Source organism: Macaca thibetana, chromosome 11 (genome assembly GCF_024542745.1).
Source record: "Macaca thibetana thibetana isolate TM-01 chromosome 11, ASM2454274v1, whole genome shotgun sequence".
NCBI lineage: Eukaryota > Metazoa > Chordata > Mammalia > Primates > Cercopithecidae > Macaca > Macaca thibetana.
In genome coordinates this window covers 122,857,237-122,875,148 of record NC_065588.1, presented here as the reverse complement: position 1 = coordinate 122,875,148, position 17,912 = coordinate 122,857,237, and positions in this window count along the sequence as shown.

The following is a 17,912-nucleotide window of genomic DNA, read 5'->3' as shown; positions in this document are numbered from 1 at the left end:
GACAGGTAAAGACAGAGACCTGTAGCAGAGCACTCCAGAGAGCAGCCAAGGACCTGGGGTGAGTGCATAGAGGCAGGAGATGAGGAGCAAAAGGAGATGAAGGCAAAGGTGCACGTTGTGGAACATTTGGAAATCACAGATAAGGAGAAGGAAGAAAAGACAAACTGCCAGCTGTTCTAACAGTTGGAGACAGCCTCTGTTATGATTTGGATGCAAATCTTCTAGTCTTTTGGAGTCGAGAAAATAATTCTGTTGTAAACAATAGTTGATAACACATTTGTTCTTTAATATCATGCATATCTTTTTCTATTAGTTTTTTTCAGCAGTACCTTCTTTTTGTGCCTGGCTAACATTACATTATATAAATGAGCTATATTTTATATACATCAGGAACCATGAACTTAAATACTTCAATATTCAGACATGTGATGGAAATGATTGAAGTAATGATTAAGTATAGATCAATAGAGTGATGGGTACTGGGATAAACAGGAAAATGCTTACACAGTCTAAGGAAAGCAGTTCCTATTTTACCGTGGCCAGTTTCTATCACGTTAAGATGCAGTGTTTATGGATGTTCTGGTGTTTCGAGGGAAACCAACATTCCAGGTTTTATTTTAAAAGCATATTTGTAAATATTGGCAAGTGAATGAACTTTAAAAAGAAATAATTGAGTTGGTCACAGAAAAAATGCCTCTAGGCTGCATTGTCCTCTTAACTTCCAGTTTGCAACCCTCGTATGAATTTAACTCAAATTTAATTATTTCATGAATTTTAGACATTTTGTTTGTTCCCAATTTTTATTATTTTAAGCAATGTATAAATGAAAATATTTGAGCTGAAATATATGAATAAAATCTTAGGGTTAATATCAAAAATATAAGACAGCTAGATTAAAGGTTATATATTGTTCAAGTTTTTGAAATATATTGCAAAAGTACCTTAGGAAAAGTTTGACTATTATACAGTCTCCCCATGTTATGATTTGGCTATGTCCCCACCCAAATCTCATCTTGAATTGTAGCTCCTGTAATCCCCATGTGTCATGGGAGGGACCTAGTGTGAGGTAATTGATTCACAAGGGCAGGTTTTTCCCATGCCGTTCCTGTGACAGTGAATAAGTGTCACAAGATCTGATGGTTTCATAAATGGCAGTTTCCCTGCACAGACTCTCTTGCCTGCTGCCATGTAAGGCATGCCTTTGCTCCTCCTTTGCCTTCCACCATGATTGTGAAGCCTCCCCAGCTATGTGGAACTGTGGTTCAATTAAACCTCTTTCCTTTATAAATTACCCAGTCTTGTGTATGTCTTTGTTAGTGACATGAGAAAAGACTAATGCACCCCAGCAGTTTGTACTACTAATCAATGTATTTTTCAAGCTTGCATTATTATTATTCTGTACATAAAATTATATATCTAATTTTAAAATATTATGAGTATAAGTGTATCTTTAATGTGTTTTGTTATTGGAAAGGTTGAGGTTTATTTTTCAGTTCCATTTCTTCTTTGATAAAGAAGAAATACCTACTCACATTTTAAACTTTGTTTTGTTTGTTTCTTTTTCATTTCTAAGAGTTCTTTATATATTTAGGATATTATTGAAGGATTGCTATTCTATACCGTATTTGAAAATACCTAAAATCCCACCTTAACACAGATTTAATATTTAACCATATGCACAAACTATTTCTCAAAATGATTTTCTTTTTATTGAAAATGTTCCAAGTTTGAAATGCATGACATTTTATTCAAAAATTAAAGCCTGCAATTCGAGAATCAGGCCATCTGTAGATGATCAGAGATGCTCTTACATACAACATTGCTACTTGTGCAAAGTGAATATATCTCATTTCAGTGATAAGAAAAAACAAGGTCAGAGGGATAAAACAGAAGCATGAGGAAAATACAAAATCAGATTAAAATCTTACTTTCCCCAGGGCACAACTGAGCCTTCCTCACCTTGAAATTACTTTGTGGAGCCCAATGATATCACACACATACCTAGTCTGGGATGACCGTCACTGAAGAGCTGTTGCTAAGTCATCTAAGAGTTTTGGGTAAGTTTTTCCATCAGGACTCTGTCTGTGAGAGTTCACGGTTCAGCCTCGTAGACTTCCCTGTACTTGTTTGACACCTCTGGATCCCCCTGTGATTTCCAAAGGCCAGGTCCAAACGCTCCCAGGCTCACAGGCTTGGTGCATCTCATGCTTTGACTACCCAGGCTCTTTCGCGTAGAAATTCACTCTCTATCTTTTGCAAAAACCCTTCCCAAACTTTAGCTCAGACCCTCTTCCAAAGTGGAACCTGCAACACCAGGTATCATGGCACCACTCACTTTTATTTATTTCCTGTGCATTGGTGTTGATGTATAATATCATTATCACGAAGAGGGGATCTTTTAAGTAAAGCTGATGTAGACGTAACTACTCATCCTGAGGTATCTTCACCCACAGGTTAGACTCAACTAACATACTTGTATCCAGTAAATTTTGTCCTTAGAAGGATGTAGTCTCCCCAATATTGCTTCTTTATTTTCTTGCCTGTATTTTCATATCATTTCTTACTAAGATGTCTTCCCCTAAACCTACTAATTTAATACACCCTATTTAAAATTATACTAGGTTTCTTATATTACCACATACTAATGCTTCTAAAGCCCTTTAAACAAATAAAACATTCCCTAATAGCCTACCTTCACTAAGTAGATTTCCCTTCTGGTCTATATTATTCAACTTTGTACACCACTATTTCTCCATTTTACACTTGAGCAATATCCAACTAAATATGATGCAGAAAGAATTGAGATCAACCTGTGAAACACAGAAAGGGCCATGCATGCATTTGATGTTTCTATGCCATGCTGTTTCATAGTTTTATTCCTTCACTCACAGATTTCCTCTTTTTGGAAAATCTCTATATTTTCTGCCTGACATTCTTCATAATCTAACTTGGTTCTCATTCTTTCTGGAAGTTTTATCTGAACTCCAAGCTGAGCTAGGTACCCCTCTTCTAAATCTGCATAGTACCCTTTATATAAACCTAATGTATGCGTCTGTCAATGTTTCTGAATTTGCTTTATGTAAACTATAAGCTTGCAGAAAGTTGTTGGGTGTCATGTATCCTTTATCTCCGTGTCCATCAAAGCACATGGAACATAATAAATCTTTGGACTAAACCAAGGGGATTCATTAGGATCATTTTTGAAAGCTCCTTCAGCTCTGATATTTTATTCTACCTATCGGGTAAATGACCAGAGAAGGAACTATTATTCTTAGTTTAAGTTGTGTAGAATGTCAGGCTTCTGGCTCAAGCTCTATTCACAGTATAGTCAATAGAATCTTCTTGTGATTTATTGAATCTGCTTAGCTCATGTGAACATAATTCATCACTACCAGCCCAGAGAGCTCCGACCTTCCATCAGATTTGGGAATTGTGCCACCATGGATGTATCGTTACTCTTTTAGAATCTGGTAACAAACATTTCTGCCACCTATACAGTACCCTCTGGCCGAAACAGAGAAACTGTATTTCTGGATTGTGTTACCTGGAAAAACAGCCATTTCTATATTACTGGTTTGGGCTTTTGAGAAGGATCTGGAAAGATATATTTTGGATTAGTCAGGGTGTTTATCACCAACTACCAATACACACTAAATTCATAGTAGTACCTGTAGCTTGGGGCTGGCAACTGTGTTCTGCCTTGTAACTGCAGACATGGAGCGAGTGGCTTCTGGGTCTTTGTAGCAAGGGAGAAGAAAGAGAGACAAAAAAGTACACCAGCTTTTAAGTACCTCATTCCAGAAGTGGTAGGTGTCACTTGCTCTCCCAGAGTGAGTCACATGACCCCCAGTTTAGCTGTAGGTGAGTCTGAGAAATACAGATTTCATTGATATATGTATGTTTCTATCTCTGCCACACATTTCCAGATATTGAGACGCTATCAAACGCATTCTAATGTTTTCTTGTTTGTTTGTTTGTTTTGAGACAGGATCTTGCCCTGTTGCCCAGGCTGAGTGCAATAGTGTGATTTCGGCTCACTGCAACCATTACCTCTTGGGCTCAAATGATCCTCCCGTCTCAACCTCCTAAGTAGATGGAACCACAGGCATGCACCACTCTGCCAGGCTACTTTTTAATATGTTTTTTTAGAGACAGGGTCTTGCTATGTTGCTCAGGCTGGTCTTGAACTCGTAGGCTCAAGCAATCCTCCTGCCTCGGCCTCCCAAAGTGCTGGGATTACGGGTGCGAGCCTCCACACTCAGCAATCATATGAATTCTAACATCTCACCTGGAATAAATCTTGTGCCTGGAGAAGAAATCCCTTTCAGTCTTCTAGGTTCTAGAATCTAGAGTTTGAGAACTTGATTTTCCCTCATTTATACAGTAGCCTCTGGCTTCAGACACAGGAATTTTTGCACTTCAAGTTATTAATTATTTCCAGCACAGTAAAACAGAAAAGATGTTTGTATGAGGAAGTAGATTGAGACAGAGCTTATGGTGGAACAATTTTATCCTCTCTCTTTGCTTATTTTGGGTCTTTTGACTGGATCTGTTCCTCTAATAGGCTTTTAATGACTGCTCCACCTGATATCTGGGTGTGAGTCCCTGTGCTCACTGCCTTAATTTCCTGGAAGACAAATCAATTAAGCCCCAGGCCTTGCTGACCTTGCCTTGTTGCCTGTCTTATCCTGACAACTAGTATTTCATTAACGCACTTGGAGAGGGCTCACCCCAATTTGTTTCTCCAGATGTTTTGGTCATCCTACGTCAGAATAAGATAAATTCTGCCTTCAAGCAGCCCCGTAGTTTAATGCCAGATGATGTGAAGCCTTGTTACAGACATCGAGGACTCCTCCCAGTGCGGGGGACCTCTGTTACTGAGCTTCCCAGGTTTGTTTAGAATTGTGATCCTTAATGACTACAGGAAGCCTCGTTTGCTGTTTAATACTCCGGGTTCATGATGAAGGTGCATAAATTAACAGGTACTGAGGGTGATTGTGACCCAGGTAGAGGCTTTGCAATGTCCTGCAATGTCAGGGCATGGAATTGGCCCATGCTGAACGAGTGCTGTGGTGAACTGTGCTCCTGCTGTAAAATAGAAACCTCCTCTCAGTGCACGTGGTCTGAGGGGATAAACCATGCCTGCTTTATTAACATGTTTACTGAGCGCCTGGCAAAGTGCATGACACATAAGTGGGATTCAATAATGAATGTGTCCATGCATAAATGAAAGCCCCTGTGATGAGAAGAAAAAATATATGTTGTTGGTTTTGCTTTTTTCTACCTTCTTAGATATTAACAATTCAAAATACTCAATAAATTTTAACGGGGATGTCAATGCGTTGCCCCCAAACCAATAGGGAAACGCTTTTAGTCTAAGCTCCACAATTTTCTAAGCACCCGCCCCCCCACAACCACCATTTCACAGACCGTAGTCAAAGTGAAACATTCCACAGGGGTTCGGGCTATAACAGCTGCCCAACTGCCTGACTTTGTCACATTCTGGGGGGGAAAAGTCCAAGGAACATCACATTCTGTCAGAACAGGGGCCAAACCGCCTCATCATGGGCACTCGTTATCAACGTTTTTCCAGGCAGCAGACCATCCCCTTCCTCTCCGAGAGCCCTCTCATCCAGGCCTATAATTGCCGCAGCCTGTACGCAGCAGTGGGCATTAAGCTGGTCCCCCACCCCTGCCAGTCTGATGCTGGACATAGCACCTGCACTTTCTGTAGAGCCGTCAACTCTCTCTGTGTGCCTTTCTTTAACCCCCACCTTCCCTTCAAAACCTAACAGACATCTTCCTGTGGCTGCCATGGGTCAATTAAAGGGGTCTTGTGTGTGTGTCTCCACTCACCATTTCTTGTTTTCCCAGAGACTGCACAATTCTGTCAAGGGAGTTATTAAGAGGGTTTTTTTCAGAGCCTGATTGCCTGGGTTTCTATGTTCATTCTGTAACTTCCTGGCTCAGTGTGAGACCTTAGATAATTTATTCAATATCTCTGCATCTTGATTACTCACACATAGAATGGGATTCATAATAACGTTTATATTTCATTGGGGGATTAGTCACCCAAGCTGACTATACCTCCTGACTGAATCCTGGCCAGCTCCCACCAGGTGGCCCTGTCTACACAGCACTGTCTTTATGGTCCTCTTCTCCTGGTTCCAGAAACTTCCCTGAGCCCTTGTCCCTTTAGAACTAGGGATGACAACAATGTTCCTTACTGCTCCTGTCCTCAGGAGACTGCATTTTTGCTTTCCCTACAATTGGCCTACCCACTGATCCTCATTATTTATGGATTCTGCATTTGCAAATTTGCCTACATGCTAAAATTTATTTGTAACCCCGAGATCACTGTCTTTGAATGAGGCGAAACTCAGTCTTCTTGTTTAAGCTTTCACGGTGTACGTAAATGTCTTTTTGTGATCTATCTAATGTGACTTTTTTGTTTTCATTTTTATGCTTTCTGTTGATGGTTTTACTGTTATAAATGACCCCCAAGCACACTGCTCAAGTGCTATTTAGTGTGAGGGTGTTGCCAAAGGAGATTAACATTTGAGTCAGTGGACTAGGAGAGGCAGACCCACCCTCATGGACACCATTCAATCAGCTGCCAGTGCAGCTAGAATACAGCAGGCGGAAGAAGCTGGAAGGACTTGACTTGCTGAGTCTTCCGGCCTTCATCTTTCTCCTGGATGCTCCCTGCCCTCGAACATCAGACTCCAAGTTCTTTGGCTTTTGGGCTTTTGAACTTATATTAGTGGTTTGCCAGGGCTCTGGGGTCTTCAGCCACAGACTGAAGGCTATACTGTCAGCTTCCTTACTTTTGAGGTTTTGGGACTCAGACAGATCCACTACTGGCTTCCTGGCTCCTCAACTTACAGAGGGCCTATGGTGGGATTTCACCTTGTGATTGCGTGAGTCAATTTTCCTTAATAAACGTTTTTTCATATGTACATCTATCTTCTTAGTTCTTTCCCTCTAGAGAACCCTGACTGATACAACTTTGGTTATGAGATAGCTTTAATCTTTCTGGGTGATTTTAGCTTGCAGGAAGTCTTGGGAACTGCTGTGAATAGATTTGTCAGTTGCAGGTGTGACTCATCAGGCCACCTTACTTTAAGCTCCCTATTCTACCCACTTCCATTCCCCTCTCCTGCCTCCCACTCTGTAGTCTATCCTGGAGGGCCCTACATTCAATTGGCTGCTAACCTAACATCACTGCAGTTTTATCTGTGGCAAGCCCAGGCCCCTGATCAAGCAGGATGAAAGCGTATTTCTAGTGAAGAAGACAAGATGAGAAATGGGCACAGTCCTGGCCCTGTTCAGAAGCACCTGATTTCGTGGACCTGTGTCTAAAGCCGTTTACTTCATCCTTCTTTTAAATGCATCAGTACTCCCCTCAGAAGAATTCTTGTTGCCATTTTGACAGAGGTAATAAGATGATATCTCATTTTTTGTTTTCATTTGCATTTCCCTGATGGTTATTATTAAAAAGACAAAAAACAACAGATATTGATGAAGACGCAGACAAAAGGAAATCCTTGTACACTGTTGGTCAGAATGTAAATTAGTACAAACTCCACAAAAAACAGTATGAAGATTTTTCAAAGAACTAAAAATAGAGCTACCATTCCATCCAGCAATCCTACTACTAGATATCTATCCAAAGGAAAATAAATTATGATATCAAATTATACATCATTACATCAAAAAGATACCTGCACACATATGTTTGCGGCAAAACTATTCACAATAACAAAGATACGGAATCAAGAATCAACCTAAGTGTCCATCCAGGGGAAAATGGATAAAGAAAATGCAGTATATGCACACAATGGAATGCTATTAAATTATGTCTTTTACAGCAAGATGGATGGAACTGGAGGTCATTATCTTAACTGAAACAAGCCAGAAACAGAATGTCAAATATTGCAGGTTCTCACTCATAAATGGGTGCTAAAAAATGTGCACAGTTGGACGTAAAGAATGATGGACTAGATGAAACTAGGAAGGATGAGGGGGTGGGAGGAGGGCAGATAATGAGAAATTGCTCAGTGGGTACAATGTGTGTTATTTGAGTGATGGATGCCTTAATACCCTTACTTGAGCACTATGAAATCTATGCATGTAACAACATTGCACGTGTACCCCATAAATTTACAAAAATAAAAAATTGCATAGACCCTAATTGTGCCTTGAAATTGTTATAGTACCTATCTTTATACCCATACAATTGGGAGTAGATATCTCATGTTTATTGCCCTTACAGAAGTATACAACTAGGATGTATTTAAAAATTAAATGCAAAACCAAACTGCACAGCAATTTCAGTTCAATTTAAATGTGATAATGGTATCGCTTTTTCTGAAACTTGTCTACTGCTTGCAATATGATTGTGGTTGTGGCCATTATGCTGCTTATTTGGTATTTTTAGTTCTGCTAGTCTAGAGCCCTGTGCATGTTTTAGTGACTCAACTCTCTTACACCCTTCTCTAATTGAACACAATGAAATATTAGCCATATTATGTGCCAAGAGGCCACTGGAATATTACCCAGCACAAATATGTCATTTAATGTCTCATATCAAACTTTATCATCTTTTAATTAGTGTGAAGCATATAAAAATACTTCTTGATAACAGTTATAAAAACACACTCAATGCCCCATGCTAAAATGGGCTGGACTCAGTCAGGTGGTGTTGAACCAGATGGTAGGGGATACACTGAGATTTTTGCTGTGTCATCAAAATGGAAACTCCCAAATAAAGCAATTTTTGCTTGCAGCCTTTAAAATGCAATTTGAGCTGGGGGTGGTGGCTCGTGCCTATAATCCCAGCACGTTGGGAGGCCGATTCGGGCAGATCACCTGAGGTTGGGAGTTTGAGACCAGCCTGGCCAACATGGAGAAACCCCATGTCTACTAGAAATACAAAATTATCTGGGTGTGGTGGCTCATGCCTGTAATCCCAGCTACCTGGGAGGCTGAGGCAAAAGAATCGCTTGAACCCCGGAGGTGGAAACTGTGGTGAGCCGAGATCGCACCACTGCACTCTAGCCTGGGCAACAAAAGCAAAACTCTGTCTCAAAAAAACAACAAAAAAAATGCAATTTGAAATATACTGCCTTATAAACATTTTCCAAAAATAACAGCATCTTCCTATTTGTGCCCCAAGAAAAGCCCAAGACCCCTGTGAATTCTTGCCTCACTTTGCCTGTATGCCCCACATAATGCTTGTCATGTTTGGCCTCCTGGACTTCAAATTCTAATAAAGACAAAGACGGTTCCATATTGCCCAGAGATTGAGAATGTGTGCCCCGGACCAGGCACTCTTGAATCCACATTCCTGCTCAGCTTCCTGCTAGTTATATGACGTTCCTCATGTGACCCAACCTATCTGTGCCTCACTTACCTCACATGGTATTAGTAAGAGAACCCACCCTATGCCATTGTGGAGAGATTAAAGAAAACAATTCAAGCAAAACACTTATCACAGTGTCTGGTAGATGTACGTGTTCAATATGTGTTCACAGTGATAAACTGTCATTTCAATCCCTCCTAAAGTAGCGTGTAGCATCATTACTATATGATTTTTCTAAATGATACCTAGCAAATTCCCACAAATTCAGCAGTTTAAACAATACTTATTTATGATGACGCAGTGCTGTAGGTTACAAGTCTGAAGGGGGCGCCACTGAATCCGTCTCAGGGAATCATAAGGTCAAAATCAAAATGCTGGTCAGTTACTTGGGCTCTGTTCTGGAGGCACTGGGGTTGAATATGCTTGCAGTGACATTCAGGTTCTTGGTTAAAATCTTGTCCTTGAAAATGTAGGACCGAGGTCCCTATCTCTTACTTGGCCATCAGCCAGGGACCACTCTTGATTTCTAAAGGCTGCTCACATTCCTTGGCCCCTCTTGGCCTTCAGAACAATGGCACGTCAAATCCCCCATGGGCTTGGAGTCACTGACTTCCTCTTCTGCTCTCAGCTAGAGAAAACTCTCTGCTTTTAAAGGGCTCCTGCAATTAGATTAGACCACCCGGATAATCTCCCTTTTGTTAAATATGGCAACAAATTTCATCCACATAGACAAGGGAGGGGAGTATACAATCATCATCATCATCATCATCATGACAATAATAGTTAATAATTGTGTTAATGTTCTGTTGCTGCATGACAACCCACCATGCATGAAGTTCCAGTGCCTGGAACTGTTATAAGCAGTTAACTTGTATTAAGGTGGGTATTACTGTTATCATTTCATATGTAAGAAAAATGAGGTACAGAGAGATTCAGAGCTTATCCAAAAACACCAAGTTTACAGCCTTGTATTTAGTAACCATTCCACAAAGGCTTGTTGAATTAATATGGGAATTCACTGGTACTTTAATTTGCATGCCTACAGTGACAATTCTCACAGTACCACAGGACAATTAGAAAATACTACCTTGAAATGTCTGCATATGGAAAGTTTGTTGCCCTTGACAACTTTCTTCTCCTAGGAAATACTTCCATTAAGGAGCTGACTGAGAGCCTGATATATGAATGTGGCTTGTGATGTGCAATTTGGAAAAGCACTTGTTCATGGAATGATAAAGAACTGGTTTCTGTTCTAATTCTGAAATTCATTCCAGGCCACATTTCCTCCTCAAATTGGGCTCCAGGGGAAATAAGCTTCCCTTGGTTACACCAGTGCAGCTCCCCTGACCCAGAAAAGCACCAATAGCAGTGGAAATTCCTCATTAATAAAAGCAAAACAACTTCCCCATGATTCTCTGTGTTAATGAAACAACAGAGAAAAATGTTGATGCAGTTTTCTTAATAGTAGACATTTGAATTAAGTGAAAAGTAACTAAAATAAGAAAATTACAAGAAAGCTACATCAACCATCTGATTTCACCGGTTGGAATTTTTTTGGATAAAGATTCAGTCTGCAGTAAATGATAATATTTATATGACAATATTCTTACCAAAAGCTAATACTCCAGTAGTCAATGATTTAAACATTCATCACTAAACTCCGTGTAAAACCTCTCCCTGCCACATGTCCTGAAAATTAGCCAAAATGTGTTTGCTTTCTTTCTAGTAGAGAGTTAAGAGATTTTGAAAAGTGGGTGTTCAAAGGTATTTCCTTTATTAGTAATAAAAGTTTTGCACTATTTATTATACATATCAATTCCTATCAATAAATCTCCTTTATAGAGTGTTCACACTTACTGTTCAATTATTTATAGGTTTTGGACTTGGTAATATACTTCTATTTGCTTTTAATTTCCTCATTTTATCTTGCAAATGGTGCCACACTTTGTTATGCATGATTTGGTGTTAAATTATGTAGAGGTGCCATATTGCCATGGAACGCCTGCATTTGATGAGGTTATTAAAATAGTAACAATATAAATCACCATAGCAACAAAAACATAAATTCATACCCCATTTCATATTCTGTGTTAAAAAATCGTATAGCTCTTGCAAATTCAGGTAAAATGTAACTCAAACCCAGCCACTGAATTATTCGAGACCCAGAGATACACCAACTTTAAAGAGCATTGAATCTTTGGAAGAGCTCATACCAAATAGCATAAATCACTTTTTAAATAAGTTCAGACTCCCAGAAAAGCTTAAAAATTAGTACAGAGAGTTCCAAAATATTCTTCATCCAATTTCTCCTGATGTTACTTACATAATCATATTTGATGCTTAGAATCAGGAAATTTACATTGATGCAATACTATTAACTAATCAGTAAACTTTATCAAAATTTCACAAATTTACTTTCCCTCCCACACCAGCTTTTTTTTTTCCAGTTCAGGATCTATTTTGGACTAAGTTTATGATATTTCCCTAGTCTCATCCAATCTGTGGTAGTTCCACACACTGCTTTATCTTTCATGACCTTCCACTATTGAAGAGTACTGGTCAATTGTTTTGAAGAATGGCCCTCAATTTGCATTTTTCCCATGTCTTGTTTATCTTGATATAAATTCATGTAACAGAGGCTGTGCCATTCTCAGTGCATCATATCCGGTGGTGCAGGGCATTGTTTTTTTTTTTTTTTAGACGCGACCTCCACCTCCCGGGTTCAGGCAATGCTGCTGCCTCAGCCTCCCAAGTAGCTGGGATTACAGGCACCCACCACCATGCCCAGCTCATTTTTGTATTTTTAGTAGAGATGAGGTTTCGCCATATTGGCCAGGCTGGTCTCGAACTTCTGACCTCAAGTGATCCACTCCCCCTTGGCCTTCCAAAGTACTGGGATTACAGGCATTAGCCATCATGCCCAGCCAATATTTTGTTTTATTAGTGATGCTAAGTTGTATTGCTTAAAGTGGCATCTGCAAGTGTCTTCATTTGAAATTACTGGCCTCTCTTTGTAACGAATAAGTGTCTTGTAGACAGATACTTTGAGCCTTGGCAAATACTACGTTTCTCTTCAAACTTTTGACTTTAAAAGTCAAAAGTATACTGACATTAGCCAATAATTTTGTTACTGTAGAATTGGTCTCAAGATGATTTCCCATTTCACATATTTTTTCTGCATTTTCATGGTGAATTCTACTCCTTAAAAAGCTATATTTTCTCCACTATTGATTTATTGATTAACATTAATATCATATTTTCTTCTTGAGTTATTCAATACTACCACATTTTGTTGTTCAAATTGTTCCAGCTTCGAATATCTTGATCTCCTCCAATTTGGTTTCTATGACCTTTCAATAGGCCTTCATCACAGTTGAGTTTTTTCTTATTTTTGGGCACCATAAGATGCTCCAGGCTCATCCAGTAATTTCTCTATCTCAGCCCAATAATCACCTTTTGTTTTTTTCCAGGAAACTCTGATTTCTGTTATTGGAATATGGAATTAGAGACCAAGATTTGGGAAATAGGAGGTCTCATTGTTACTGGGGTTCCATTTCTTAGGTCCTCTTAAAAGACAGGGCTAGGGAACATATGCGTGTATATTAAGTCATGTGTACATGCATCTTTATTTATGTATCTATTCATCTGCACATGGGTGTGTGTTTGTGTGTATGTGTGTGAGTTAATACAGTTGCCTTTAGATATAGGTGAGGAATTGGATCCAGGACTCCTGCATATACTACATTTTCACATACTCAAGTCCTGCGATTGGCACCATGAAACCTACATATAGGAAAAGTCAGCCCTCCACATACCTGAATTTCACATCCCATGGATATTGTTTTTATCTTTGGTTGAAAAAATTCTGCATATGAGTGAACCCACACAGGTCAAACCCATGTTGTTCAAGGGCAATTGCTCTAATACCTCACATTCTGATCTAACATGCCTGGGTTCACTCTAGCCTTCTCCATTTCCATATGTGTAGTTTTCCTCCATTGTTGAGACACCTGGCTCTACCGTATATTTACATGTGTGTGCAATCCTAGTATACATATCAAGTTGCTTCAGAATTCATAGATAGTTTTCAGAATTGCTAACTTACACCTTTGTGAGAAACAAATGTACTACTATATGAAAACGTCTGTGTACAGTTCTTTTAGTCTTCAGCCTTTTAGTGCACTGTGAAAATGCTGTTTTCCAGGTTGCTTAGCTTAGCTCTTTGCATTCTCACTCTCAGTAGGTTGATGTTTTTCATTTGTAATGTGGATGTCTCTATGCACTGCTTGCATTCCTTTCTTTCTGCCCTTCCCCACCAACCACACACATTTTGGTTGATTTTATTTATTTAGGAAGTACGTAAAACATTACCATTGTTCCACAGGGCAGCAATTAAAAAACAGTGTACTCAGAGGAACGCCACTTCTCCTGATACCTGCAATCTCATCCTCATCCTCCATTCATCACGTTCTGCTTCTACCCTCACCCTGCAGACAACCTCATTTATTTCGAGTTGTTCCTTCCTGTAGTTCTTTTGTACAAATGACATATTCATGCATATTTTCTTATGTCCACTTCTTACATGATGGTAGTATACTACAGATGACCTTTTATGTTTTGCTCTTTTATTTAATCTGTAGCTCCGAATCATGCTCATTTCCAAAAGTAGGCGACATTTATTTCACTGTATGAGTTTTTGTTGCAAGCTACAAATAGAACAAAAATATTTCAGGTGGATCAATTCATTTTTTCTAGACTCCCCCATGGCTTTCTTTTTTTTTTTTTTTTTTAATTTATTTATTATTATTATACTTTAAGTTGTAGGGTACATGTGCATAACGTGCAGGTTTGTTACATATGTATACTTGTGCCATGTTGCTGTGCTGCACCCATCAACTCGTCATTTACATCAGGTATAACTCCCAATGCAATCCCTCCCCCCCTCCCCCCTCCCCATGATAGGCCCCGGTGTGTGATGTTCCCCTTCCTGAGTCCAAGTGATCTCATTGTTCAGTTCCCACCTATGAGTGAGAACATGCGGTGTTTGGTTTTCTGTTCTTGTGATAGTTTGCTAAGAATGATGGTTTCCAGCTGCATCCATGTCCCTACAAAGGACACAAACTCATCCTTTTTTATGGCTGCATAGTATTCCATGGTGTATATGTGCCACATTTTCTTAATCCAATCTGTCACTGATAGACATTTGGGTTGATTCCAAGTCTTTGCTATTGTGAATAGTGCTGCAATAAACATACGTGTGCATGTGTCTTTATAGCAGCATGATTTATAATCCTTTGGGTATATACCCAGTAATGGGATGGCTGGGTCATATGGTACATCTAGTTCTAGATCCTTGAGGAATCGCCATACTGTTTTCCATAATGGTTGAACTAGTTTACAATCCCACCAACAGTGTAAAAGTGTTCCTATTTCTCCACATCCTCTCCAACACCTGTTGTTTCCTGACTTTTTAATGATCGCCATTCTAACTGGTGTGAGATGGTATCTCATTGTGGTTTTGATTTGCATTTCTCTGATGGCCAGTGATGATGAGCATTTTTTCATGTGTCTGTTGGCTGTATGAATGTCTTCTTTTGAGAAATGTCTGTTCATGTCCTTTGCCCACTTTTTGATGGGGTTGTTTGTTTTTTTCTTGTAAATTTGTTTGAGTTCTTTGTAGGTTCTGCATATTAGCCCTTTGTCAGATGAGTAGATTGCAAAAATTTTTTCCCATTCTGTAGGTTGCCTGTTCACTCTGATGGTAGTTTCTTTTGCTGTGCAGAAGCTCTTTAGTTTAATTAGATCCCATTTGTCAATTTTGGCTTTTGCTGCTGTTGCTTTTGGTGTTTTAGACATGAAGTCTTTGCCCATGCCTATGTCCTGAATGGTACTACCTAGGTTTTCCTCTAGGATTTTTATGGTATTAGGTCTAACATTTAAGTCTCTAATCCATCTTGAATTAATTTTCATATAAGGAGTAAGGAAAGGATCCAGTTTCAGCTTTCTACTTATGGCTAGCCAATTTTCCCAGCACCATTTATTAAATAGGGAATCCTTTCCCCATTTCTTGTTTCTCTCAGGTTTGTCAAAGATCAGATGGCTGTAGATGTGTGGTATTATTTCTGAGGACTCTGTTCTGTTCCATTGGTCTATATCTCTGTTTTGGTACCAGTACCATGCTGTTTTGGTTACTGTAGCCTTGTAGTATAGTTTGAAGTCAGGTAGCGTGATGCCTCCAGCTTTGTTCTTTTGACTTAGGATTGTCTTGGAGATGCGGGCTCTTTTTTGGTTCCATATGAACTTTAAGGCAGTTTTTTCCAATTCTTTGAAGAAACACATTGGTAGCTTGATGGGGATGGCATTGAATCTATAAATTACCTTGGGCAGTATGGCCATTTTCACGATATTGATTCTTCCTATCCATGAGCATGGTATGTTCTTCCATTTGTTTGTGTCCTCTTTTATTTCACTGAGCAGTGGTTTGTAGTTCTCCTTGAAGAGGTCCTTTACATCCCTTGTAAGTTGGATTCCTAGGTATTTTATTCTCTTTGAAGCAATTGTGAATGGAAGTTCATTCCTGATTTGGCTCTCTGTTTGTCTGTTACTGGTGTATAAGAATGCTTGTGATTTTTGCACATTAATTTTGTATCCTGAGACTTTGCTGAAGTTGCTTATCAGCTTAAGGAGATTTTGGGCTGAGACAATGGGGTTTTCTAAATATACAATCATGTCATCTGCAAACAGGGACAATTTGACTTCTTCTTTTCCTAACTGAATACCCTTGATTTCTTTCTCTTGCCTAATTGCCCTAGCCAGAACTTCCAACACTATGTTGAATAGGAGTGGTGAGAGAGGGCATCCCTGTCTTGTGCCAGTTTTCAAAGGGAATTTTTCCAGTTTTTGCCCATTCAGTATGATATTGGCTGTGGGTTTGTCATAAATAGCTCTTATTATTTTGAGGTACGTTCCATCAATACCAAATTTATTGAGCGTTTTTAGCATGAAGGGCTGTTGAATTTTGTCAAAAGCCTTTTCTGCATCTATTGAGATAATCATGTGGTTCTTGTCTTTGGTTCTGTTTATATGCTGGATTATGTTTATTGATTTGCGAATGTTGAACCAGCCTTGCATCCCAGGGATGAAGCCCACTTGATCATGGTGGATAAGCTTTTTGATGTGTTGCTGAATCCGGTTTGCCAGTATTTTATTGAGGATTTTTGCATCGATGTTCATCAGGGATACTGGTCTAAAATTCCCTTTTTTTGTTGTGTCTCTGCCAGGCTTTGGTATCAGGATGATGTTGGCCTCATAAAATGAGTTAGGGAGGATTCCCTCTTTTTCTATTGATTGGAATAGTTTCAGAAGGAATGGTACCAACTCCTCCTTGTACCTCTGGTAGAATTCAGCTGTGAATCCATCTGGTCCTGGACTTTTTTTGGTTGGTAGGCTATTAATTATTGCCTCAATTTCAGAGCCTGCTATTGGTCTATTCAGGGATTCAACTTCTTCCTGGTTTAGTCTTGGAAGAGTGTAAGTGTCCAGGAAATTATCCATTTTTTCTAGATTTTCCAGTTTATTTGCGTAGAGGTGTTTATAGTATTCTCTGATGGTAGTTTGTATTTCTGTGGGGTCGGTGGTGATATCCCCTTTATCATTTTTAATTGCGTCTATTTGATTCTTCTCTCTTTTCTTCTTTATTAGTCTTGCTAGTGGTCTGTCAATTTTGTTGATCTTTTCAAAAAACCAACTCCTGGATTCATTGATTTTTTGGAGGGTTTTTTGTGTCTCTATCTCCTTCAGTTCTGCTCTGATCTTAGTTATTTCTTGCCTTCTGCTAGCTTTCGAATGTGTTTGCTCTAGCTTCTCTAGTTCTTTTAATTGCGATGTTAGAGTGTCAATTTTAGATCTTTCCTGCTTTCTCTTGTGGGCATTTAGTGCTATAAATTTCCCTCTACACACTGCTTTAAATGTGTCCCAGAGATTCTGGAATGTTGTATCTTTGTTCTCTTTGGTTTCAAAGAACATCTTTATTTCTGCCTTCATTTCGTTATGTACCCAGTAGTCATTCAGGAGCAGGTTGTTCAGTTTCCATGTAGTTGAGCGGTTTTGATTGAGTTTCGTAGTCCTGAGTTCTAGTTTGATTGCACTGTGGTCTGAGAGACAGTTTGTTATAATTTCTGTTCTTGTACATTTGCTGAGGAGTGCTTTACTTCCAATTACGTGGTCAATTTTGGAGTAAGTACGATGTGCTGAGAAGAATGTATATTCTGTTGATTTGGGGTGGAGAGTTCTATAGATGTCTATTAGGTCTGCTTGCTGCAGAGATGAGTTCAATTCCTGGATATCCTTGTTAACTTTCTGTCTCGTTGATCTGTCTAATGTTGACAGTGGAGTGTTGAAGTCTCCCATTATTATTGTATGGGAGTCTAAGTCTCTTTGTAAGTCTCTAAGGACTTGCTTTATGAATCTGGGTGCTCCTGTATTGGGTGCATATATATTTAGGATAGTTAGCTCTTCCTGTTGAATTGATCCCTTTACCATTATGTAA